The sequence below is a fragment of the Canis lupus genome, chromosome 9, assembly GCF_048164855.1.
Source record: "Canis lupus baileyi chromosome 9, mCanLup2.hap1, whole genome shotgun sequence".
NCBI classification, from domain to species: domain Eukaryota; kingdom Metazoa; phylum Chordata; class Mammalia; order Carnivora; family Canidae; genus Canis; species Canis lupus.
In genome coordinates, this window is record NC_132846.1 from 44,259,486 (window position 1) to 44,285,747 (window position 26,262).

The 26,262-nt window shown below is 52.3% G+C and overlaps 1 protein-coding gene, 1 long non-coding RNA gene and 1 pseudogene across 6 annotated transcripts in view; all 3 read right to left on the reverse strand.

Annotated features, from left to right (window-relative positions):
- The window catches only part of ACTN1 (actinin alpha 1), a 97,340-nt gene that overhangs the window by 70,498 nt on the left and 580 nt on the right, over positions 1-26,262 (reverse strand). The gene's annotated exons all lie outside the window — the stretch shown is intronic.
- Positions 18,688-26,057, reverse strand: LOC140640152 (uncharacterized). Its single transcript, XR_012036825.1, has 3 exons — positions 25,620-26,057; positions 25,187-25,269; positions 18,688-18,953 (listed from the first exon to the last, which is right to left on the reverse strand). It is a non-coding gene; the product is annotated as an uncharacterized lncRNA (long non-coding RNA).
- Positions 19,908-20,037, reverse strand: LOC140640803 (U4 spliceosomal RNA; annotated as a pseudogene).

Sequence of the window (26,262 nt, forward strand, 5' to 3'; positions counted from 1 at the left end):
AAGGTGCGACAGGGTGGGGTACAGGGCGAGGCAGGATACAGAATGCTGAAAAGCCCTCTCTCCACAGGAAACTAAATAACAGAGCTGGATGTTCACTGAAAGACACAGATGTTTGTGCTCAGTAAGCAGGCAGGGCCACCTGTGTGTTAGAGACGGCCCTTCGGAATGCCCAGGATGAGAAGAGCGTGGCCCCCAACATTAGCACTGCAGTATTGCTTTAAAACAGCCTTGCACAAAAAAAAAAAAAAAAAAAAAAAAAAAAAAAACAGCCTTGCAGGGGCGCCTGTCAAAAGAGCATGACAAGTCTAAATCTCAGGGTCATGAGTTCAAGCCCCACCTTGTGCATGGAACCTCCTTAAAAAAAAAAAAAAAAAAAGAATTTAATTAAAAAATAAAACAGCCTTGCAGACAGTCAACTGGCCCAAAACAATGCACCATCAGAGAAGCAAAAACAGATTTTCTTTCCTTTCCTTACTTTCCCTCTACATAATGTGGGTTTAGGATCCAGAAGAGACATTTGGTTCACATTTGCGGGAAACTCCTACCATTCAGACTGAAGCAACAATATTCTCCATGTAAACCTTCATAGAGGTCTCTAGCATTATCTAAACATTAAGTAGGGAGCTTGCTAGAAATGCAGATTTCTGGGCCCTGAACCCAGAGCATTTGGTTCAGCAGGTCTGGGAAAGGCTCTGGACGCTACAGTTCGTATATGAACCCTAGATGGGCCTTGGACCACCCTTTAGTAAATATGGCATCGGAGGGAAACTCTCCACATGGGTGGCAGAGAGCAGACAAGCCCACTGGGACCAGAATACCTACAGGAAAGTTGTGGCCACCTGGAGTGGGTGCCCGATTAACAAAGTGCGGGCAGGAGGTCCTTAATTGCTATGTGCCTCCACTCCTCTGGGCAAAGGAACCTCTCCCTCACAGAGCAAAGCATAAGTCACTGTCTCCTCAGGAGTCCCTCTCTCCTTCCCAATTACCGTGAGTCTTAATTGGACCAGTCTTTATAGTCCTTGTGGTTTTCTGGGTGGGGAGAGGCAAAGAAGGTAGAGTGTCTAGCAAGCCAGACAGAACAAATCAATCCCAGCCTGTCCACATGGCCGCCAGCTGGAGCACCATGAGGCCGACAGGGAGCTCTTTACCCAAACAACACGAACAGCAGCTGAGACATTCCAGTGGCTTCCCCCTTCGGTGCCCCCAAGGAAATGTCCCAACACTGAGAATCCCTCTGGCAAATCCCACAGCTCCAAAATTCTGGTCATCCACAGCCCCTGGACATTGGAAGACTGTCCACAACTGTGTCAGATGGGCTGGGCTGGCCATAGAACACTCCTCAGATTAGGATACTCAGCATTAGCATCCTCTAGATGCACCTCCAAGACAGCCTGAAGGTTCCAGTTCCAAGATACCAACATGTAAGCACCGTCTCTTCCTCCCCCAAGAAACACTGTGGACCTCCAGGTATGGTCCCTGACCAAAGCACACTCAACTCCATGCATCTAGCACTAGATTACAATGAAAAAGTGGGAGAGCCAGAGCTGCAGGAGAAAGGGACCCTCTGTGCCTCACCTCTTCCATATTGAAAATGACGCAAACGTCCAGGTGTGTCACTAGTGTTCGCACAGCACCAAGTGTTCCAAATGCATTCACCCATGTTGGCATTTGAAGCCACCTAAAAAATCTTTAGTTGGCTCCTAAGAGTTCCCAGGAACAGAGGCCTCATTCCCTATTTCAGGTCAAGTCATTTCATGAGCAGCCCAACTTCCTCTTCCCACCACAGCATCTGGGAGATTCGGTCAGATACGTAACTGTTCGGGTGACTGGAGCTGCCCAGTGACAGAAGTTAACACTGCGGAGGGGCGGGGGAGCAGGCTGTACCCCAGTCAAGAGTTCAGCAAGGGCCCAGCCGGCACAGGAAGTGGGCTCTCCTACCCAGAGGCTTCCTCCTACAGATGGGGGACAGGACAGCGTCGCCCGGGCCATGGACTGTTCGGTTCAGGGAAGTGAAGGGGGGTGTAGTGAGAACAGGACACAGAGTCGGCAGCTTTAGGTTCTTATATAGGACTTCTCCCGCTTCCCTTCAATTTTATCAGACAAGCCTCACAGACAGACAGGAACTGGGAGGATGTGGTCAGCAGTCAGGTTTTGGGTAAAATTTTCCCCAACATGGATCCCACGTCTTGACTACTTTTCCACCGACCCTCATCAGCCTTGTGTCCCTGCCACTTAGGCCCTACCTGGCATGTGGTAGCTACTGAAGAATCTGCTAAGTTGTCACTGGGGGATAATATTTCACATTTTCCTCCCAAATATTTCAGTCCCGACAGTTCTCTGCACCACCTTCTATGCATCTAGCACTAGATTAAAATGTTAGCAAGGACTTCAGATTAGAAATGTAAACCCACAGCCAGGTGGACCAGTGGCTAAGGTACTTTGGGTCAGAAGAAAATCGGGTGCCCCCTTCCAGGGAGGGGGTACCTGGGACGGCTATGCGGGGGGGGGGGGGGGGGGGGGGGAGACTGCCACAGACCACAGCTCCAACCCCTGCCTGACAAGAGGCAGTGGGTTCGCTACAGCAGCACCCAAAACCAACACCTCATACTCTTAGTATGTTAGAATTCCAGGTAATCTTTCTTCTCTTCCTTATACTTTGCTGCATTTTCCACAATAAGCATCACTTTCCATTCTAATAAGCTAAAAAAATTGGTTGTGTATTGCTGGTGGCACATTACGCCAGTCTATCTTATTTTTTTTTAAGATTTTATTTATTTATTCATGAGACACACACACACACACAGAGAGAGAGAGAGACAAAGAGAGACATAAGCAGAGACACAGGCAGAAGGGGAAGCAGGCTCCATGCAGGGAGCCTGATGTAGAACTCGATCCCGGGTCTTCAGGATCAGACCCTGGGCGGAAGGTGGCGCTAAACCGCTGAGCCACCCAGGCTGCCCTAAGTCAGTCTATCTTATGAAGGCAACCGATGAATATGTAAAATGGTCATCTCCCTCGACCAATTCATTCAGATCCCCAGATACTAACCTAAAATGCAGGAAAGTGTCCGGATGAAAGTAATATATATATATAGTGGCATTACCTAGGATAGCCCCAAACTGGAAACCATGGAAATGTCCACCCCTGGGAGAATTAAGAGAATATCTGTCACCTCACTGAGGAGTAAAGCAGCCGGTAAAGCTCCCATGCTAGGCCCAGCCCCAGCGGGCAAGCCATTTCCTTCCAGGAGGGCCTCGTCCCTGCTCTGGGCCAGAGCGCCTGGCTGAGACATAGAGCAAATCCAAAAGTGCTTCTGGAGGATATCCTTGGCCTCCACTGCCTTCCTTCTGAAAAGGCAGATGGGCCAAACTCTCGTTTTCCTACCAAAACTTTGGTCCTCACATGCCTAGTACCTAAAGCAAACAGTCCTCTTCTCTGTAAAGGTCTTGGAAAACCTCTAATAAATACAGGGCCCGGGAGTCCACACAGATGGCTCTCCAGCCCCAAGCATCTGCAAGGAGTGAGGTCTTGGCCTAGGCTGAACCTCTAGAAGCAGGAGGATGAGATTTCATTATTCAGCTTCTCACAGAAATGCCTTCATATAACTGTGACTTAACATCCTGTCTACTGGGGGTTGATTTAAGTACCAATATGCAGGGGCACCAGCTGGCTCAGGTAGAGCATGTGACTCTTGATCTCAGGGTTGTAAATTCAAGCCCCATGCTGGGTGTAGAGATGACTTAAAAATTAAAATCTTGGTCAGCCCCGGTGGCTCAGCGGTTTAGCGCTGCCTTCAGTCCAGGGTGTGATCCTAGAGACCCAGAATCGAGTCCCACGTCAGGCTTCTTGCATGGAGCCTGCTTCTCCCTCTGCCTCTCTGTGTCTCTCATTAATAAATAAATAAAATATTTTTTAAAAATTAAAATCTTAAAAAAAAAAGAAAAAAGAACCCATATGCAAAAAAGGTCTCTGTATGTTCCATGAAACCACTACTGACGGTATCATCCATCACACCACTCTCCTAAAATGGAAAAACCCTGGTGTTCAGTACTTACAATGTCTCTCCCATGAACTGATATACTTCCTTTTATTAGAAAACAAACGTATGATAATTCCAATTTCCCCTTTTCTTTGGCTACCAGGAAGCTCAGAACTAGGGTCAAGGCAAACTTACAAAAAAAAACTAACCTCTTATAACACTGTTTTCTCAACTACTTCATCCATACCCTGACAAAGCTCAGAGCTTGCAACTTTAAAACTTTGTTATACATGAGCCTTTTTTTTTTTTTTTTTTATACATGAGCCTTTTAATGTGTTCTCCTAAAAGCTTTTTGGAAAAAAGCAAAACAGTACAAATAAAAAAATATTCATGAAACAAAGTCTATACTTGGATCTCACTTTCTCCAGAGAAGGAACACAAAGGCTGTGCAACTATATATGAAAATTTAAAAAAACAAACTTTGATAAAATGCCATGTGGAGAAATAAAAAAGCAGAACTAAAACTATACATACTATGATTACCACTATCAAAATAATACACTTATGAGTATAAACATAAAAATAGGTTTCTAAACCTATAAATTGTGTGTTTAGGTCAAAGGGTTAAAATGAGCATATCCACCCCCCTCACCAAAGTTGTTTGTCTTCTCAAATGGAAACAGAAGCCCATGCAAGCGAAATAAGCAGGCAAGCAGAAGCCAGACTTCCCTGGCCTTTCCAGTGTCACCCCCAAGGCTGCCACACTGGGGGGAGGGGACAGGCTCCCTAGGGACTGGAACCCAGTGTGGGGGGTGGGAGGCTGGATTTCTTAGGGTCTTGAAGAAGACCTGGACCCATGGCCTTGGAGAGGGGCAGGAGCCATCAGCCATGACCCCTGACCTCCAAATGCCTAGGACTTGACTGGCAAACTAGTGCCCCCTCAGCCTTCCCACTCAAATCTCACCCTCATCCATATCCAGAAACTCCCCTCAGGCCTGACTGACGGACATTCACAACCGGCCTGCACACCTCCTTCCACCACCACCCTGCGCCCACACACCTGCAACCACGTCCTCCATGTCCGTCCAGCCCAGGGGACTGCAAGCCCAAGGCCAGCACAGCTGTACTTGGTGCCCAGGCGACATGAGCCAAGTGGCCAGCAGACGGGACAGGTCAGCCCCTGCTGAGGGCCAAGGTTTGGGCAACTGGACTAGAGGCTTCCTCCTGCCTCCTCTGAAGTCAGCCCCCACCCCCCCCAACCAGGGCCGCCAGCCAAGCTCTTTGCCTGGCCCACCTCCTCACCTTTTGCCACCATCCCCCTTTACCTGGCTCACCCAGACATACTCCAGATTGGACTTTTAGCTCACTCTATCACTTCCTCCAGCCTCTACTGTGTCCATCTTTCCTCCAGTGACAACAGCCCACATCGGGGCAGGAAGCCTCAGGGGTCTGTGGAGCGAGCAACCAGGCCCTGGAGAGCAAGAGGGAGGCTGACTCATCACCTCGCAGGTGGAGTGAGCTCATTCCCATCCAGGGCATCCTCAACCAGAAACTCACAGCAGAGGTGGTTCCCATGGCAACGGGCCAGCGCCTCCTCCACAGAGGCTTCCCTGGCGTGTACCCACCGCCTGTGCCAGGGGTCACTTACCCCGCCCTCAACCCTGACAACAGAGTGAGCGGGGGCCTTGGGGACCAGGCGAGGCAGAGCTTCTCCCTCCACACCCCCACCAGCCTCAACCAGTCTACCCGAACGCACTTGAGACCAGGAAACACATGACCCCACAGTTCATTCCTTCTCTGGAAAGTTTGATGATTAGATATTCTGAGCTAGACTCCATCTCCCACACAACTCCCACCAGTACTACTTCTCTCCCTCGGGCCTCGCAACGTGGCCTGGAGCCTTCTCGACACAGTCAGGTTCCCCCCACTACTCCTCACATGGCTCCCACCCTCCCCACCAGACTGTGTGGCTCCCCAACCGTCCCCTCAATGCGCAGTGTCCAGCGCAGGCAGCCGCGCGCTGAGCAGGCCTCAGGACACGCCCAGAGCCCACTGCTGCCCTGAAGACGGCCGAGCTGGTCCCTCTGCTGACTCACCCAGGGCGCTGTCACCCACCCCCAGGTCTCTTTCTCTTCAGCTGCTCCCAGCCCACGCCTTCTCACGCATCCCGTACCCCACCCTTCCCAGAGCTTGATACTCACTGTTCATGCCTCTGGTCACACTCTTTGCCTGGCCCACCTCCTCACCATTAGCCACCATCCCCCTTTGCCTGACTCACCCAGACATACTCCAGATTTGATTTTTAGCTCACTTTATCACTTCCTCCAGGAACTCCTCCAAGGTAGGTTGAGGCCTTCCTAGGGCTCCCTTCACTGTACGGCGTGTGACATCTTTGACCGTGACAAAGAAATGCCTGTTCATGGGCCTGTCACCCACTGGCCTCTCAAGCACCTGACCCTGATCTGCAAAAAAGCAGTACTTATTATTTGTTAAATCTCAGTGGTGAGCACATGGGTCTTTGTTGTGCTATTCTCCATACTTTTTCTTAGATTTAAAATGTCCTTAAAAAGAGACCCCCTGAGTGGCTCAGTAGTTGAGCATCAGCCATTGGCTCAGGGCGTGATTCCAGGGTCCTGGGACCATGTCCTGCATCAGGCTCCCTGCAGGGAGCCTGCTTCTCTCCCTCTGCCTATGTCTCTGCCTCTATCTCTGATGAATAAATAAATAAAATATTTTTTAAGAGTGTCATTAAAAAAGATGAAATGACCCGACCTCCCCTTCCCCCCCCAGGAAATGTGAACTGAGTGGATAGACTTTTGTTGGCTGCGGTGCCCCTGGCCCCATATGTCTAATCACCTCAAATATCTGGCTGGACTCATCCTTTGGAAACTTTCCTCCCACCCTGGGGCTGGAGTGGTGCCATGTGGCCAGTTACCAAGTCATTCAAACCTTCTGGAGCACTGCACCATGCCTGGCACAGTGGTGACATGGCCACACAAGGGTGAGTTTGCATTAGAACTATAATATCATGCCATCCCTGGAGGCTTGTCCTTTTTACAAGTGAGAAGAGCAGTTCACATGGGTGCACTAATCTCACCGTAAACTAGCCCAGATGGCTAAATATGACAGGGAGGCTTCACTGCTAAGGGTTGAAGCTGGGTAATGGGTACATTGGGATTCATTATGCTATTCTCTACTCCTGTACTTGAATTTTCCATAATGAGGTTTTTCTTTTTTAACTTATTCATGCAATGAACATTCCCTAAGTGCCTACCACATGCCAGGCATGGTGGATAAAGAGAGAAATAAGAACCTCCTCCTCTACCAGCCATGAATTGAAACCCTTTTTTCCCTTTTTGTTTATTTAGTTATTCATGAGAAACACACACAGAGAGAGAGAGAGAGAGGCACAGACATAGGCTGAGGGAGAAGCAGGCTCCCTGCAGGGAGCCCAGTGCCGAACTCGATCCCAGGACCCTGGGATCATGACCTAAGCCAAAGGCAGACACTCAACCTCTGAGCCACCCAGGGATCCCCATGAGTTGAAAACCTGATTAAATTCTAAATTATCTGCTATCTGGGATCCCTGGGTGGCGCAGCGGTTTGGCGCCTGCCTTTGGCCCAGGGCGCGATCCTGGAGACCCGGGATCGAATCCCACATCAGGCTCCCGGTGCATGGAGCCTGCTTCTCCCTCTGCCTATGTCTCTGCCTCTCTCTCTCTCTCTCTGTGACTATCATAAATAAATAAAAATTTAAAAAAAAAAATTTTAATAAAAAATAAATAAATAAATAAATAAATAAATAAATTATCTGCTATCTTACCTCGCCCAGAAAATTAAACACCTGATGGCACTTGTGACATGAAGACAATACCGATTTCCCCAAAGGGAAGAAGAGCTAATGAGGGGCTTTGGACACCGTGTCTCCTGGGCTTATCTCCCCAGCCTTGCCTCCTCCACCTATCCTTGGGGTCTCCCTCTGTACAGGGGTGCCCCCCCATTTAGTAAGTGGCTGCAGGACACCAAGGGTGGGCCTCAGGGCTGCTGCCCATCTCACAAGCCCACAGGAAGCCAGGACAGGATACCTGCAGAAGCCAGCTTTCCCTCAAAGGGCAGGACCCAAACACCCGTCATCCTACCATTACAACTTGTCCTAAAGCTTCTCAGTAACAGGTGCTAGGCCAGCTTGGGAGATTGAAATAAAGGCCACATGGAGGTCCCTGATTTTAAGGGAATCATGGTCCTATTGACTGGAAAGCCTTGGATTCGAATCCTAGCTCTGCCACTTACTAGCTGCAGGACTTTGGGTGAATTACTAAACCTGGGCAGCCCCGGTGGCGCAGCGGTTTAGCGCCGCCTGCAGCCCGGGGTGTGATCCTGGAGACCCAGGATCAAGTCCCACGTCGGGCTCCTTGCACAGAGCCTGCTTCTCCCTCTGCCTGTGTCTCTGCCTCTCTCTCTCTCTCTCTCTCTCTCTCTCTGAATAAATAAATAAATAAATCTTTAAAAAAAAAAAAAAAGAGAGAATTACTAAACCTCTCTGGGCCTCAGTTTTCCCATGTGTAAAATAAGGATACTAGTGCCCACCTGACAGGGCTATTGTGCAGATTTCATAGGTCAGGGCTTAGATGTAAAAAAGCTAAGAACAGTGCCAGGCACACAGCATTCAAAGAGTTAATTCATATGACTCCTGCATTAGTGTTATTCACCAGGCTCCCACGGCCTATGAACAGGTCTAGATGACGATGTAGCTTGAAATGCAAAGAAAAAAAATCACAGAGTCAAGGCCAGATTCAAGAGACAGGCTCAGACTGGCTCTCGCTGTCCTTGCACCACGATGTTCACCCGCCTGAGCTCTTCTGAGCGATGTCCCAGCCCCAGCCTAATGGGTAAGTGGTGCCTGCGAACCTGGGAATGCTCTCCATCTGGCCTCTTCTCTGCGAGGAAGCCAGCAATGCCTCTTCTCCCCAACCTGCCCTCACCCAGGACCCTGTAGCCAGGCTGAGCAGTGGTTCCTTGTTGTTTGAGGTTTGTGCTTTTGTCTTCTTGAGGCAGCTGCCAATTTCTGTTCGCTCCGGGCACTGCAGCCCCCAAGGACCCAGCGTGAATCTGTATGCAGCATGCGAGCCTCAGTGGGCTATTTGACTTCTCGGGGTTTTGACCCCCTCACCTGTAAAAAGAGCTAATGCCTCCTCCCTTGTTGTGGGGATAATGGGAGGGCGTGATATGAACCAGCCACACAGGGCCTATACCCACCATGACTGTGTCAGCAGGTGGAGCCTGAAGCACTTCCAGAGACACAGGCCCCCCCAACCCTGACATGGCCAGGAAGGTGCCACACTCTGAAGTAGCCAGTAAAGGCATGGCCAGCACCCCTATGCTCCCCGGAAGGCCTGACAGTCTGCCTCTCCCCAGAGGCAAGGCCCAGGCCAGCCTCCTCCAAGAACAGCCTTGGGGATGGCCAGTGCCTGGGGTGCCGCACACGGCAAGCGGGAAACAGAAAAGACGTGGGGAGGAAAGAAGAGGCCCAAGAGAAGCCGCCATCTTGCCCTGAGCTGCCTGACAGGGCACTGGGCCCTACAGGGGCAGGGACCAGAACCCCAGCAGCTTTCACAACGGAGCACCCCCACCAACCTATCACTCAGCACCCCCCATGTTATAGGTGAGAAGCAGGTGTCTTGTCCAGCATCACACAGCAGTCATAGGCAGCTCTAAAAACAGACCACTTCCAGGTTCCGCAGGAATGTGTAAGAATGTCTGTGTCAGAAGAAAGGCATTTGGGACCCAAGGAGGTGGAGACCCAGTTCCATCTCTCGTGAGGGGCTCCCGGTCTCCAGTCAGGCCAGTGGTGAGGATCACGGGCTCGGATCTGGGAGCCTGGGGTTCAAAGGCCAGAATACCACTCACGAGCTATGTGGGTTGGGGCAAATTATTTAATCTCACTGAAGCTCAAATTCTTGTGTAAAGTGGAGATGAAAATGGAATAGTATCTACACTGCACAGTGTGGTTATGAGGATTCATGGATATAAAGCACATCACAGACTTAGCGCAGGGCTGGGCACGTGGTAATAAGTGTTCACTGTTAGTGTCAGGACCGTGACCACTTGCACCACCGGCACCACCCGCCTTGACCCTCTGGCTCATCTCTCACTCCCCTCCTCAACTGCAATCTCAGGAGCCAGTCCCGGGGACATCCGAGTACAATAACAGCCATACAAGGACCCACCTGTCCTCCACCACCTCCAACGTGGCAAAGCACAGCTGCTGTCATGTGTGAAATGCACCTGAACCTGACCACCCACACACCAGCCGGAACCCCAGCAGCTCCATCCATCTGCCTTCAGAGCACAGAGGCTCAGGCTGCCTGTCTGTCCGCAGGTGTTCTGGAGCCCACCCGCAAGGATGACCTCAGAAGACGGTTTATATGTGCTTGAATAAACACTCCTTCCCTAAACCAGCCCCGCCAGGAATGAACCCATGGCAGAGCATCCTTGGACAAGTCAGATCACCATTATGGACCTCAGTCTCTTCATCTAAGGGGGGAGGACCAGGTGACAGTATCGTTCCCTTTGGGCTCTGGCATTCTATGGTTTGATTTCTTCAAACCGCTACAAGGGAAAGAAGGGCTAGAGCAGCGCTCTGGAAATAAACACAGTGAAGGACAAGGCTGCCTATTGACACCAGTCCCTTGGGCAGATTCCAGGCTGAAATCCTTGCTCCCTGGCTCAGGCTGGAGTTTCTCCTACCTCGCACCAGCCCTGTGACGCAGCTAAGCCTACACAAAGGACCGATTATGAACGGTCCACCTTGCAGTGGGGTAGAGATGCTCTCCTCACCCCCGGACCACACCCTGACTAGATAGAAGGCAGAGCTAAGGGACCCTTCACCAATCCCAAATAAGGCTCCCTAACCCTCCACAGGCACCTGGCTTCCCAAGTGGCCACACCCCAAGCAGGCATTTGCAGAATAAGAGTGCATAGAGGGCCCAAGATGCAGAGCACAGCTGGATCCATAAGGAAAACTCACTCACCTGGCCCCACCCACACACTCCCTAGAGGGTGGGAACAAATTCCTGAAAGCTGAGGACACAGAAGACTTCTAAAGATAAGAGTCTTGTGTTAGCAAAATAGCTAGTCTCAAGGCCAGGCTGGTAAGCCCAGGAAATCAACTTCAAGATCACCTCTAGAAGTGCTTGGCTCTACTGAGCAACCCCCACCAAGAGGACAGAAAAGGGGCACCTGGGTGGCTCAGTGGTTGAGTTTCTGCCTTTAGCTCAGGTCGTGATCCCGGGGTCCTGGGATAGAGTCCCGCGTCAGGCTCCCCACGGGGAGCCTGCTTCTCCCTCTGCCTATATCTCTGCCTCTCTCTGCGTCTCTTATGAATAAATTTTTTAAATCTTAAAAAAAAAAAAAAGAGGACAGAAACACAGAATGCTGGCACTGACCCAGACCTTAGAGATCATCTCCATGTGATAATCCAGGTAAGGCATTCACAACACAGCACTCCTATCGTCCTATAACCCAGCCCCCGTCCCGCACCCCAGTGTTACAGGCAAGGATCAGGCATGGCTTGTCCAGCATCACGCTGCAGCCACAGGCAGCTCTAAGAGCAAACCGCAGGTCCCCTGTGGCCCTGCTACATAATGCACGACTGTTCTCCTTGTTCCAAGGGGAAAGAACAGGGTCCCCCCAAGCACTGCCAAGCTCTCTGAACTGACAGTTCAAAGAGGATGGTTTTTCCACACCCACTCCTCTCCTAAATGCCACCCCCCAGGGTCCCAACAGAAAGGGAGGCAGGGGGGAGCAAGGTCCTGCTGGACCCCACATGCTGGTAAGCTGGAGGGCCTTAAGTTTCTGTCTGGTTCCACACCCCAAGGCCGCTGTGGCTAAAGACAACAGGCTGCTGCCATCCACCACTTGAGAGAGAACCCTCAGGGCTGGGGCCAGAAGGAGGTTTTACTTCCTCTGAGGCCCCCAAAGCCACACGAGAGGACCAGAAACTCCCTAGGATTTTTCTGAAGTAGGGGGCCTAGCCAAATGCAACAGGAGCCAGGAGCAGAGACGTGTCAGTAAGGCCAGTACCTCGGGAGAGGGATCTGAAGGGGGCCGCTGGCCAAAAGAGAACACACAGCTGGTCTGCCTAACAGGGAGCTGGAGGGGGGCAGCAGGGCGGGGGCGGGGGCTGTGCACGGGCTCCAGGCCACCCTGCAATCAGACGCCCTGTGTGGGGCGTGTAGCAGGGCCTGAGGTCATCCTAGGCTCAGACTCCATCTCAAGCATTAAGGCCGGCTTCCCTGACCTCTGGCCTCCTCCAGACTCCAGGGCACACCTATGAGGCTGGGGAGCCAGCCTGGGCTCTGCTCTGGGACCTGGAATCAGCCCCATAACTGCTGTGGCCCTTGGTGACTTGGACTGGAGCCACACAACACCTCAGCATCTGTCAGACATCTCCTGCTGGACTATGGCCACCACACCCCCTCCAAAGGCACCCAGCATCACCGTTCAGCACATCTAGTATTTGGTGGGCACCTATATCGTGCTAACAGGAGACCCCTGAGGAGCCACCCTGCTCAGGGTACAGGAGCACAGTTCTGTCCCCAGGCCTGCCACCCAAACTGAGAAAGAACACAGCTTTCCCTTATTTGGGAGGGGGAGGAGGAGGCACGAGGTTGTAAAAATCGTCAGTCACCATCTACGTCAAGACTTCTACAGTAGGTGGCAAAAGCAGCCCCAGTTCTTCACCCCTGCCTGTGTCTACCTCCCTTGCTAGTAGCTTTGAGGTGTCTGCTCACTCTTTAAAAATGCAAATTCTCAGGCCCCACCCCAGACCGATACAAACCCTGAAGATGGAGGCCAGCATCTGTATTTTAACAAGCCTTCTGGGTGATTCGGATGCCCAGTCACGTTTAAGAACCACCCTTCTAGGCCTCAAGGCTCTGGGATGAGGTGACATGAGTGTGTCTGGATCACAGTAGCAGAGCCTCCAGGAGCCCCAGATAAAAAATCTCTACCAGAGGGGCTCCCGAGACCTCCAATCATCCAAGGAGCCCCAAGTCATTCATAGATCAGTGACATCCCCTGAGAACCCTCCAAATGTCCTCAGAGCCAAGAGTTTCACAATGCCCGAAGCGAGGGTGATGAGGACTGCCAAGAGGCTGCCAACACGCCTGTCCTTTCCAGCTCCCTCCTGCCCATCCTCTACCCAGGCGCTAAGTGAGCGAGGCAAGCGCTGAGTGGCTAAGAGCCAGCAGAGAAGGAAGAAAAGGCCAGAGCCGGGAAACCAAGCAGGGGCAGGGAGGCATAACTGGAATCCCACCGGCTGCCCCTGGGGCCCAGCCAAGAAGGACTCAGCTGTGGCTCCCCACCTCGGCCTCTTCCAAAACTCTCTGTGCAGAGAACGACTAACTTCCAAATGTTGCAGGATGCCACTGTGAGACATAAAATGCAAACTCATTTAGAAGCATTCCCAAATTCACAGTAGCTTTCTGTCATTACATATTTGCTTCATCAAGAAGCAATAAAAGCATAACTGCTACCCTGGGAGGAGAAAAACTGGCAAGGCAGCAAGTCCCTAAGAAGCTGACTCTCGGAGGCCCGGAAAAAGAGGGCAGCAGGCAAGGGTGTAGGTGCACCTCCACCCCCCCACCCAGGAAATGTGAGCCAGGTACCAAAAAACTCGTGGCAACAAAGAAAAGAAGAAACTGAGGCTGGCTGCTCCTGTCCTCCCTCCTCAAATACCAGGGAGTCTTTGAACCCAGTGCAGTGGGGGGTGGGGGATGGGGGCACAGGGCCACAGGTGCCATACACAGAGCAACCCGCAGAGGCAGGAAACCCAGCTTCTGGTCCCCCTGCCACCTGTAAGAGTGACCCAGACAAGTTCCTCAAGTCCCCCGGCCCCTCCAGGCCTCAGCCAGGGTCTCATCCATGAACAGGAGCCAGTCCAACCACCACAGCTCCAGGGCACAGGAAAGGACAGGGTGCGTGCAGGGTGCTATGTCGGTGTGACACCATTTAACATACAACTACACAGGCAGGGACTGTATGAACACAGGCTGAGGACAGAAGGCACCGAACCAAAAGCCAGTTACTCCCAGGAAGGAAGGGAACAGCACGGGGCAGAGCACGCCAGCACCCCACCTCTGCCTGTAACACACGTGGTCTTTGTGCACTGGCCTCCAGAGCAGAAAACCCTAGAAATACCAGCTGGAACCGCCTGAGCCTCTGCAGGCCTTTCATTTATTCTTTCCCTGCAGCTAAGTCATCTCATAACGGTGATGTAAAGACTAAATGAATTCATAGCTGGGAACCCCTTGACAGTGCCTAGCCCACAGCACCCTACAGGGTCGGCACACACTGCAGGAGGGGCAGGAGACAGGGGCAGATGCTCAGCTCCATAGTCCCAGATACCTTCCCTGGGCCAGGGCCTTGCTGGGCCTTCTGAGCCAGCAGCTCCCCTAGAAAGGGAATCAGGGGCAGGTCCCCGAGCCTGGCACCCCTGTGCCCCACTGTGACCTTACTGCTTGTGCCAAGCAGCTCCATTACAAGGGCTCTAGACAGGCCCACTGAACTGAGACCCTAGTGCAGCATTCCTTCATTTTTTTTTCCTTACCTACAATGAACCTCTAAATTAACTACTGTTTAACTTAACACAAACAAACAAAAAGATTGGCTTTCACTGAGACTTAAGTTTGGGGAAACATCTAAATTAAAAAGAGGCCTCAGGGTTTCACACATGCAAAGATACCTCCAGACAGTCCCAGCCAGGATCCAGGATAAAGGGCAGGAAACCAGGGGTCTGGCCCCGCTTCCCCTGCTACGGGAAAGCAGGATTCGTGAGCCGCCTCCTCCATCTCCCAGCTCCCAGAGCCAAGTCTGGAAAAGCACTACGGGTTCCTGGAAAGAAAGGCCTTTCCGAAATATCGGGAACACCACTGGAGAGTGCCATTATATATTATCTGGAGGATGTCTGCGGTGTTTGAAAGGGAGCCACTCCTCTGCCGAAGTCAAGGCAGTGGCCAAAATCAACACAGGGGCTCCTGAAAGCCAGAGAGACACACACGCATGAGTGCCTGCACTCACACGTATGCACAGCCTGCACACCCGCACTCACTCACAGCCCAGGCCAGACACAAAGGTCAAGACTGCGGGTACCTCCGCAAAAGCTGCTGCCTCCCTTGCAGAGCCCACGCTGGGGGGCGGCAAGGATCTTCTCCCCTGGTGTCGGGACTTGGAAGAATGAAAAGCTCCACTTCTCTCCATCCCCAAGCCATAGGCTGGGACGGTGCACATCCCCACAGTGGACACAAGGAGAGACGGTGGGGTGGGACTGTAACAGGCCCCTGCCTGCCCACGCACAGGGCTTGCGGCCTGGCCTGGCCTCCGAGCCTGTCCTCCGAGCTGGAAAGCCAAGTTCCATTAGGAGACCTGCCCGAAGGAGGCCACCCACCTCGACGTCCCCACCCCTCCTGTCGTTTCACCTCCAGACGATTTGAAAATAGAGCTCAACACCCCTCACCCCTCCATTCTATTCCCACCCATTTATAATCAGCTTTGCAGGTGGCTTTTAAAAAATAACTCTTTGGGCTCATAAAAAATGCTCGCCTGCAAGCCCCGGCCTGGCCTCAAATCGCAGGCCCGTGTCTGTGCTCTGAACAGGCCCACGGTACCAACCACCACGAAACAGGAAAAACAAGGCAGAGAGGAGGCAGCTCAAAAGCTCCCTTCCCCCACCCACTGCTTTTCCGCCTCAGCTGAACCACTTGGGGCCTCTGATTTTGAGGTCAAAGGTTCAACACTTGGGGGCAGGAAGGGCGCCATCCTACCCCGAGGCCTGTCCTCTGGCCTGGCTCACAGCACTGAAAAGCTAGAACTGCTTGTTCCGACCTAAGCCCCCAACGATCCCTCACCAACTTTCTTAACAATCTCAAAGCTTAAACAGGAACCTCAGGCATTGTGTTTCATTGGAAACCAAAATAAAAAGGGAGCCTCAGCTACCTGGTTCAAAGCCTGCTCAGTTCCCCTGGTGACCAAACAAAGGGAAAGATGAGCAAGGGAAGCGGGAGGGAACCAGAGCAGGAGAGGAGGGACAGGGCTGAGTCTTAAAGTTGGGACTCCAGTTCCCAAAAACTGGGCTCTAGGACTCGGGGGGCCCTGCAGCTTCTGGGGGACCTGAGTCTATCCTGTCAGTTACTCCTATTGAATAGTGTGGAGAAATACAAGTAGAACACTCTCCTACCTTTTCAACCTGGGGAGTAACTTCAGATAGGCCCTGCTCCCCTGGCTTCGCCTATCAGACCCTCCAGGCAAAGACCTGAACTCAAAACCAACTCCGCCCCATCCAGGTTGAGAGGCCCTGGTAAAGTCATTTAACTTTTTCTGAGTCTTACCTGCCCTGTCTATAAAAAAGGGGTAAGCCCTCACAAGTTTGCTCATCATGATTAATGAAGACAAAACCACATGTGAAAGCATCAAAAATCGTAAATCATGGGGCACCTGGCTGGTTCGGTCAGTAGAACATGCAACTCTTAATCTCGGGATCATGAGATCAAGCCCCACATTGGGAATAGAGTTACTTAAAAAAACAGAAACCAGAAACATGAGTCCTGGGACGCCTGGGTGGCTCAGTTGGTTAAGTATCAGAGTCTTGGTTTTGGCTCAAATCATGATCTCAGGGTTGTGAGATGGAGCCCTGCATTGGGCTCCATGCTCAGCTGGAAGTCGGCTTGCAATTCTCTCTCACTCTCTTTGCCCCTCCCACTCATGTTCTCTCTCTCAAATAAATCAATCTTAAAAAAAATGAATTCTATAATGAGTACTTGATTATAAGTCATCTTTAGTTGTTCCTTATGATTTTATTTACGTAAGCCTTGTCTCTCAAAATATAAACTAAGAATAGCAGAAGGTTCGGAAACTGAGGAGGGCACTTGATGGGATGAGCACTGGGTGTTATACTATATGTTGGCAAATTGAATTTAAATAAAATATTTTTTAAAAAAGGAAGAGCAAAAGGTTTGTACTTCTTAAGAGTTGAGTTCAGAGGTCGATCAGCCTGGGCTCATTCATAACCTGGCCTACTAGCTGGTTGATCTTGGGCAAGATACTTAACCTCTCTGAGCCTCAGGTTCCTTGTCTGTAACAAGGAAAATAACAGTACCTTCCTCATAGATTTGACAGATTTAAGTAATGCAAACCATACAATCATGAGATAGTAAACGATCAGTCGTTTTACTTATTTGGGGAACCAAGACAATCTTAATAAATAGTGGCTGGCTGCATAAAGCAGAAAACACTCCTCTCCAGCCTTCCCTCTCTCATCCTCTCTTCCGTCCCCAGGAGGTTGACAATGTTTACATCACCTCCCAGATCTTGGGCTTGGGAAATGCTTTAAACCAAAAGGTTCCCCTTAAGCACCCAGGGCACCAGCACCTTCCTCCCCTTCTCACTTTGCAGCTGTTGACCACCTTACACTCCCATCTCCCAGCTTGAGGTTTTCATCTGTCAAGAGGAATCATCCCATGTCCCTTCCAAGGCTGTCATGGATGCTAAACGAGGCCACCGACAGAACATGCCTAACAGGCAAGCCATGTACAAGAGGGGTTTCTCGGTGACCCCCACCCCCCAGGCCAGGAGAGGACCCCATCACCTCTCAATAAAGAACAGACCCCAGCCCCAAAGTAGCCCATTACAGCCAAGGACCAAGCAGTCAGTTTCCAGGGTAACAGCATCCTCTGCATCTACTCCCAATTTCCATCCCCGGCTGCTTTTCATTCTCTTCCCGCCTCTGTAGTGGGCTAAGTCACCTCTTCCCACTATTGCTAGGCAACCCTGAGAGCAGGCAGCTGCCTCCTGGGGGAGGACCCTGAGCCCCCTCCCCTTCCCAGGGCTCAGGCCCTGGGGAAAGCTGCCCCAGGTGGACACTTCCACCCCCACCCCATTAAGGCTGGGGCTGCAGAGATGGGAAGCATGCCAGACCAACAGGGTTTAGAGGTGCATATGCAGGCGGACTTGGCCTTGGGTAAATGAGGAGAGCCACCCCCTGCTTCCCCACCCCAGCCTTCTTTCTACTTGCCTGTGCTCATCTGTGATCTATTCTTAAGCAGTTTCCAAGCACAGGGTAACATCATCAAGCTTTTGATGAAAGGCACCCCTCTTGATTATCTTCCTCTTCTGTGGCTCTCCCACTCACTCACCATGAACCTGGATCCCTGATCTTCAACAGCGAGCAAGAGAGAACAGGTAAACACCAGTGAGGAAGAGGAGCAAGGAGGCAGAGCACCAGAAACTCCTGTGAGGTTGCTTAGCTCCGAAGGTGGGAGGACAGGCAATTGTCATTTTCTTCTCTGCATCGCTTAGCATGTTCTCAGGTTTTTTAAATTAAGATAGAATTATACCATAAAAGTCACCCATTTGAGGTTTTGGTACATTTATATATATAATATATATTATATATAATATATATTATATTTACATATATTAGACTGTCTTTACATATATTTCATGTATACATATTTTGAGCAAGTTTTAGTATATTTAGTATATAATTTTCAGTGCATTCACAAGGTTGTGCCATCATCACCACTATCTATCTAACTCCGGAATGTTTTAATCCCTGGGTTTTTGTTTCATAGATGTTTGTCTCCAGTGAAATGGTCCTAGATAACACAAGTACTTTTCTTTCTTTTTAAGATTTTATTTATTTATTCATGAGAGACACAGAGAGAGAGGCAGAGATGCAGGCTCCCCAGGGGGAGCCTGATGCAGGACTCGATCCCAGGACCCCGGGATCACGACCTGAGGCGAAGGCAGACGCTCAATCACTGAGCCACCCAGGTGTCCCAAGCACTTCTTTCATAAGCCGCAAAGTGGCGAGGAGGCAAACACTGGATCCACGCTGCCTGGCTGCAGATCCAGGTCCACCTCTTACTGGCTGTGTGATCTTGGAAGTTAGGCAGCTGCTCTGAGCCAGCTACCTCATCTGTAAAATGGGAATAAAGTGCCCACCTCATGGGATCAGATGTGCTAATGTAACAGAGAGTCCCCGACACAGTGCCTGACACTTAGCCTGTGCTCAGAAGGGTGAGCCACTATGAATATGATGAGAAAAAGAATTGTTTTTTAAGTACAGTTCTGCTCCCGGCTTGGCTTTGGGAAGATGACTGTGCCCAGGCTGTTGGGGACTGCCATTATTTTTGCTTATTTGTCTGGAAGGGCTGAATTGGGCACACAAAAGCAGCAAGTTGGTGTCATGACAGTTGCCCGCGTGGCTTTGGGGCCTATGCATCACCATACCAGACTCGAGGTACCCAGCATGTTGAGAATCGCCAGATAGTCCCCAGCTCCAGGACATGGGAGCAAGGGCTACGGCAGGCAAGGCAGAGAAGAGAGCACCTGACCAGCCCTCTCTGTAAAAATGTATCCCCTACCCACTGAGAAGGAAGGTTTCTGGGAACTTGAACTTAATGCCTAGACTGGGACCCAGGGAGAAACCTTGAGGTGTTAAGAGGAAGTAGGAACGCCTGGCTGGCTCAATCAATGGAGCATGTGAGTCCTGAACTCAGAGTCGTGAGTTCAAGCCACATGTTGGGTATAGAGATTACTAAAAAATTAAATCTATTTAAAAAAAAAAAAAAGAGGAAGGTGGGCTTTCAGGATGGCTCTAAGCCCTGATTTGCTGGGTCTCCTGTGCCCACCACTCCCAAAGCCCCTTGCCTCCAACAGGGCCAGGTTGGGCAATTCATGCTGACTTAGCAGGACACTAGTGCCCCAACAATGAGGCAGAACCTTGGGCCTGAATCAGGAGTCCGGCAGGCTGACCCCATGTGGCCAGAACAGTGGTTTCCTCTGCCCGTGGCCCCCGAGCCATGACCTCCTGCGAAGCTGCAGATTACACGGTCCAAACCAGCTGGTGGGTTCTGGGACCTCTCCGGTGAGCCCAGCTCCCCAGGCCCTTGCAGAGATGTGTGCCCACTGAGCATACTCACAGGGGAAAAGTTTTCAATCAGCAATAATTGCGCCTGAGATAAACCTCAGTGGCTACGATACTGCCACTGCGCAAAACTCTCATGGGGGAAAAGCAGGGCTGGTGGGGAAGCTGCCTGAGACCGCGGCTGGTTGGCTGCATACCCTGTCCTAGGAAAAGCTTGTGTGGGCTACAGGTGAGGGCAGTTCAGGCGGGGTTCACTGGTGGGGATGGTCCCAACAACACCTGCACAGGCGTGGGGCTCAAAAGCCCCACCTGTGAGCTGTACACACAGCCTGGCCTCTCAGAAAGGTGAGAGGTCAGCTCTGGGAGCAAGAACAATGGGAGGGGGTGTCCCCGGCCGGCAGCAGCTTACACTTTGTTGCCCTCCAGTCTGCCCTTCCACACTTCTCCTTGCTCCTTCCTGTCCTGCCCTCCCTTATAACACACACACACATCGCCTTCCCAGCAGAATCTTCAAATCCTGCCTATCCTCCAAGATGCAGCTCAAATGCCATCAGCTCCTCCCCTTCTCCACCCTTGCAGGCAGCAGTGCTGGCTCCTGCCCTACAGCAGCCAACACCACACCTCTGGCCATTTTTGGCACTGCCTCGTGTGACTTTTCTATCTTCCTGGTTCCCCCTCCACCTAAACCATGATTTGCAAGACCCTAGGTGGGTGGAGCATCTAGGGTACAATGCTCACTGATGGGCTCCACCGGGAGAAATTGTTGAAGTTCTTACACTAAGAAGGGACTAGAAGGTAGAGGACAGAGAAACACGGACTCTTCTCTTGAGACACACAGTAGCAGATCTCATGTCTCAGGCTTGGGCTGCCCCACCCTGGTTCCAGAACCACAGGAGGCACCAGGTCTTGTGCGACAAGTCCTCAAGCCAGGCTTACGGTTTGTGGCCACTGGCCAGGTGCCCAGCCCCAGGCCTTCCTGGAGAAGGAAAAGAGAGTTCCAAATCCCGACCACAAACAACAAACTACAGGATGCCCATTTGGTTTGACCTCCTCACCCTCAGCCCTGCCTGTAAGAGGGGCCCAGGGGTCCAAGCCTCCCCCCACCCGCACCCCCAACTCAACTGAGCACAGCCTTAGCAGATCCTCCTCAAGAAGCCAGCTTCAGGAAATGACTTTCCTCCTTTTCCTTTTGAAAAGGCTGGTGACCACCGACCCTGCAGGAGCCTGCGAGCCTATGACTTCGACAAGCCCATCTCCAGTGACCAAAAGCCCCTCAAGAGCTCATCATGCCTCAAAACTGGACAACTGGGTGTTCAGTGAACTCCAGGCCTTCCTGCATCTGTGCTAGAGCAGCCTAGATGGCAGCCAGAGGCAGCCCCGCAGCCCTGACGCTCCAAGGCCCCCTGTCCACCTCTCCTTCAGGTTTTGTTGATCATTTTGCCAAACCATGGGGCACGTGTCCTCAGAGCACCCGTATGAGACAGGTTTGGAAGAGGAAGCAGCTGTGACCAGTCCTAGAGCAAGGCAGGGCTGGCGGGTCACCAGGAGGCGTGGGCAGGGCCCAAAGAATGCCCTCAGCTACTTGACAGTGGGACCTGAAGACATTCCAGGCTGTATCCCCTTGAAGAAATCCGTACTTTGAGGTCATTTTAGCTGTACCATAACCAAGTGACAAAGCTTTTGAGCACTTCACATTCATCTCTTCATGCAGGATACCCAGGAGGTAGGTAAAGGGTAGACAAGGGATTCGACACCATTCTGCAGTGAGGGGGCTGAGCTATCAAAAAAGTCAAGTGACACAGAACGAGCCAGAGTTTACTTCAGGGTCCAAGATCAAGGAGAACACAACTCCATATCCTCCTAGCCAACGAGATGTTGGCTCACTCTAAGACGTGTTTATATACTCCACCTTATCTCCAAGAACATGGGGAAAGGCCACAGAAATCCTGGCACCTCAAAAGAGTTAACATTTATTTATTGAGCCCTCAGTGTCAGGTGCTATGCTAAATTCCCTACACACATTACTTGGTTTAAACCTCCACTCAACTATTATCAGGCAGGAATGATTAATTTCCTCATTTCCCCATTGGCATCATCAGGCACAGAGCAAGTAAGTGACTCACTGAAGATCACGTAAGAAGTCGGTGGAGAGGTGAAGATTTGAACGCCGTGTGCCCAGAGCACATCTATCTGCAGAGGCTGGAGCCAGGATACAGCCCCAGGATGGGTGGTTTGTCTGGAATGTAAAGCATTCCATCCCTGTCCCCACCACCCATCCCGGAGTTGGGAGCCATGCATGATGTTATTTATCCAATTATTCAGCGTTACTTCTTGACCACCTACAACAGGACTTGCCCTGTGCTAGCCACCAGGCATTCAGCAGAGAACAGAAGAGGCTGGGCCCTGCGCCCACGCCACCGGCATGAGGTGAAGCAGGCAGGAGCACAGAACAGTGAAGGGTAGGAGGGCCGGAACGAGAGTCCATTCTCTCCTCCTGCACGTTTTACTTCCACAAGGCATCGCTCTGGTTTTTGCAGCCCTAACCTTCATGGCAGGTGGATGTCCTGGTCCTCCCCCAGTAAACCCCTCCCTGGTAGGTCTCCGCCCCCCCACCCCACCCCCGCCGCTGCTCCCCCCCACACACCGGCGGCCTTGGCCAGCTCCTGCAATGGTCCTGCATCCAGCAGGGAGTATAAACAAGGTGACCCATCTTCCTGTGACCTGGCATGATGTGGGTGCAGACTCAGGACCTGGGCCTATTTACAACCACCTTTATTCACCTGCCAGGTGAATGCCGATTTCAATACCATCAGCTCAACAAATATTGACTAAGGTCTTCTATGAAAAAAAACAAAAACAAAAACCACCGGGGCTGGCATCTGTGAGATCTGTTAAACCTGAGCCTCCATGATTCAAGTAAGAAGCGAGAATAGAATGTAATAGCTGAAAACTACCATTCTCCAAATCTTCATCAACCCAGCAGGTGGGGGTATTAGCTCCTTTTTCTAAAGAAGGAATCGGAAGCTGAGAAGTTACAGTAACTTGCCCCAGGTCGCAAGCCTGAAATTGTAGAGTCAGGGTGCTGCTACTCAGAGTCCCTGCTCTCCCCGGCTGGCTTGGGCCCCAGCGGGCACACACACGAGGGTGTGCAGGAGACGCACGTGACGGAATAAACGGAGGGCTATCGTCATCCTGAGAAGATGGGTGTTCAGGCCTCCCTTCGAAAAGGCAGCACTGGAGCTCAGCCTGAGGCAAGTCCGGAAGATTGTGAAGGCCCGCAAACTCCCTAAGCCACCGCATTCTGGGTCGGAGTCCAGCCCACAGCATCCCTTGAAGAAGGGACAAGCCACAGCCAAACGCTGCAGGTTCTTGAGTCATGCCTCCGGTCCACACAGACGTCGACCTGCATCTGCAGAGGCCTAACCAGTCGCCAAGGAAGTACTTCCTACCACATCATTTCACCGCTGCCTGGAAGAGCCCCGCGGGATGGGCAGGGCAGGCCAGGAATGCAGCCCGGAACGGAGGAGGGAGCAGCGGAAGCACCTGTCTGCGGCACTCAGCCCTCCAGCCTCAGCGCTCGGGACTGGGCCTGGGCCTGCCAGCGTAGGTGCTCGGAAAGCATTTGTCGAGTGATCTAATTAAAGCCCAGAGAAATGAAACGACTTGCCCGAAGTCTCTCAAACTGTTGTGACTGCACTACAGCTAAAAACAGGGCCCTCTGCCTCCCCCCGGAGGCCTTCGTATCCCACCGCAGTGTCCTCCCACCCAGCCACCGACACTCACCCTCCTGCCTCCATCCGAAATGGCCAGCCTCCTCTGTCCACTCGTCCGCTCTCATCCCCCTCATCCCTCACCTCCCACGGTCAGCAGGGAAGCAGTCAAAAGCAACAAGTTGGGGCGCCTGGGTGGCACAGTCGGTTAAGCATCCAACTCGTGGTTTTGGCTCAGGTGGTGATCTCAGCATCACGAGATCAAGCCCTGGTTCAGGCTCCGCGCTCAGCATGGAGTCTGCCTGGGATTCTCTCCCCCTCGCCCTCTGTCCCTCCCACTTGTGCTTGTGTGCTCTCACTCTCTCTCAAATAAATAAGTCAGTTAAAAAAAAAAAAAGGCAACAAGTAACTTTAGGTCTGATCCCCACCACCCCACTGAGAACTAGGTGAAATTTTCTTTCAGACGCTATGGTCCATGCAAGGTAACAGAATTAACAGCAGGAAAAAAAAAAAAAAAAACTTGGATTTTCAGTCAGGCCCAGAGCTTGTGCCACGCCCCCACCTCCTCCATCAAGCCCTGCCAAAGCAGACTTTGGCTCCCCTTGGTCCAGAGATCCATGAAGGCTCTGGATGCCAAGCTCAACTTTCCTGCCTTCCTCACCTCCCAGGGACAAGTGAGGGAAAGTTCCCTGCCCCTAATACGGCTGCATTCCAGCCTCCCCCCACCCCACCCATGCACCATTTGGGATTCGGGGCTGGTTACTTCCCCCTCTGCCCCTCATCTCCTCCACATCAGGTGTGCCAGGCTCACATTAGCCAATGCCAGCTCTTGCAACTGTTGAGTTTGCTCCTTAGATAACCAGATCTTGCAGATGACCCTGTTCCCACCTGGCTGTGCAGAAGCCTGGAACACACCCACCACCACCCCGCAGAGTTTTATGCATCTATGTGTGTATACACAGAGAAAGAGGCAATATAATTTTTCTCCCCAACTATATTTAATGTATTCATTCATTCATTTGATAATATGGAATACTATGAGCAGGTCCAGTGACGTGACGTGACCAACACTGGGGAGACAAGAGTTTCTGCCCTTCCAGGAACTTTATCCCCCAGTCCTGTTCACTCCTGCCCCAAGTAGGCATACAATAGGTGCTCTGTAAACAGGGATGTCTCCTCTCTTCCCCATGGAAGATCCCAAGACATTCACCGCCCTAATCCCACCCCCTCCTATCCAACTTAAAATCTCATCTGAAAAAGGCCTCACCCTGAAATTTTAAAAAGGCGACCCTGCCTTGCCCACATGAGAAATCTCCAAATTACCCACTCCATTCTCAGCTCCACCAACAGCCCAATTGTCCCAGGAAATAAGCCTGGTGAGTGAGGGACTGTCACAGCCTCTCCCCCAGCATCCCCCCCATAGGGAGGAGGGGGGCAACAGGAAGAGGAGGAGGGATGTTTAAGTAACTGCCACACTGCAAGTCAGCTCCCCTCCTGCCATTGCCCTATAGGGCCTGGGTCACAGGTCCCCCCCGCTTTGAGGAAGCCCTTTGTGCGTGTGTTTTAAATTACCTCTGCTTGTCTGATGAAGTGAGTAAAAGGGCGCCGATTCAGGGCTTAGGATTCCTGAGTGAGCTAATACAGGATGCCTTTGGCTGGAAAAAAAACTTCAGTCGGCTCCCTAAACTCCCCCCCTTTTAAGTTTAAAAAAGGGAATGAATGTTACCATTTTTGGACATGAGCGTTCTCCCTCAAGCCCAGCCCTAACCGCACTATCCAAAGGGACGCGCCATCCTGCCCCCCCCCCCCCATTCCCAGATCAGCCGGGGGTGGGGGGGGGGATGAAATGAGGAGGGACCGGATGGGAGCGGACAGCGGAGGAGCGGGGGGAGAGGAGGGTGTGCAGGGTACGTGGCCGCCTGGGGCAAGAGCTCACAGCGCAGGCAGGAAGCAGAGGCAGGGTTGGGGCGCCCTCCCCTCCTCCCCCACTGGAGTGGTTTCTGACCTCTTCCTGCCACCGGCCACTGTGCCCGGGTCCCACCGCCAGCTCCGAGCGCAGCCCCCGTGACGAGGTGCGCGCCCTGCACACCGCGTCTGGGACGCCTGCGGACGGTGGCCAGGCAGGGGTTCGTTGGGGAACCCCAACGACTGACCCCAAGTATCCCAGGGAACAACCTCTTGTCCTGGAGCCCTGCAACTCAGATCAAGTTGCCCCCAAATCGCCTTCTCCCAGGAATAAGCGGGTGTCGGAGAGGCAGGACGCAGAGGCAAGCCCGCAGCTGAGTTAAGCAATAAAACGGTTTGCCGTCCTGACCCCGCCTCCACAGGGCCGGCTGGGGACCGGCTGGGGACCGGCTGGGGACCGGCTGGGGACCGGCTGATGCCCCTGGTTTCGCGGCCCCAGCCGCACTCCAGCAGGTCCACCTCCAGGCCGACCTGGAGGCGGCGGCCCGTCCCCGTGCCCCCCCCCCGCGCCCCGGCCCCCGGCTGGGGCTGGAAGGTGCAGGTCCCGCGCAGCCTGCAGCCTGTCCCCGCAGGTCCCGAGCCCAGGGCGGCCCAGGAAGCGCGCTGCCGCCGCACGCCACACGGAGAGGCGGCCAGGCAGGGGGCGATCCCGAGCGAGCAGCCGCCTCGCCGGCGGCTCGGCC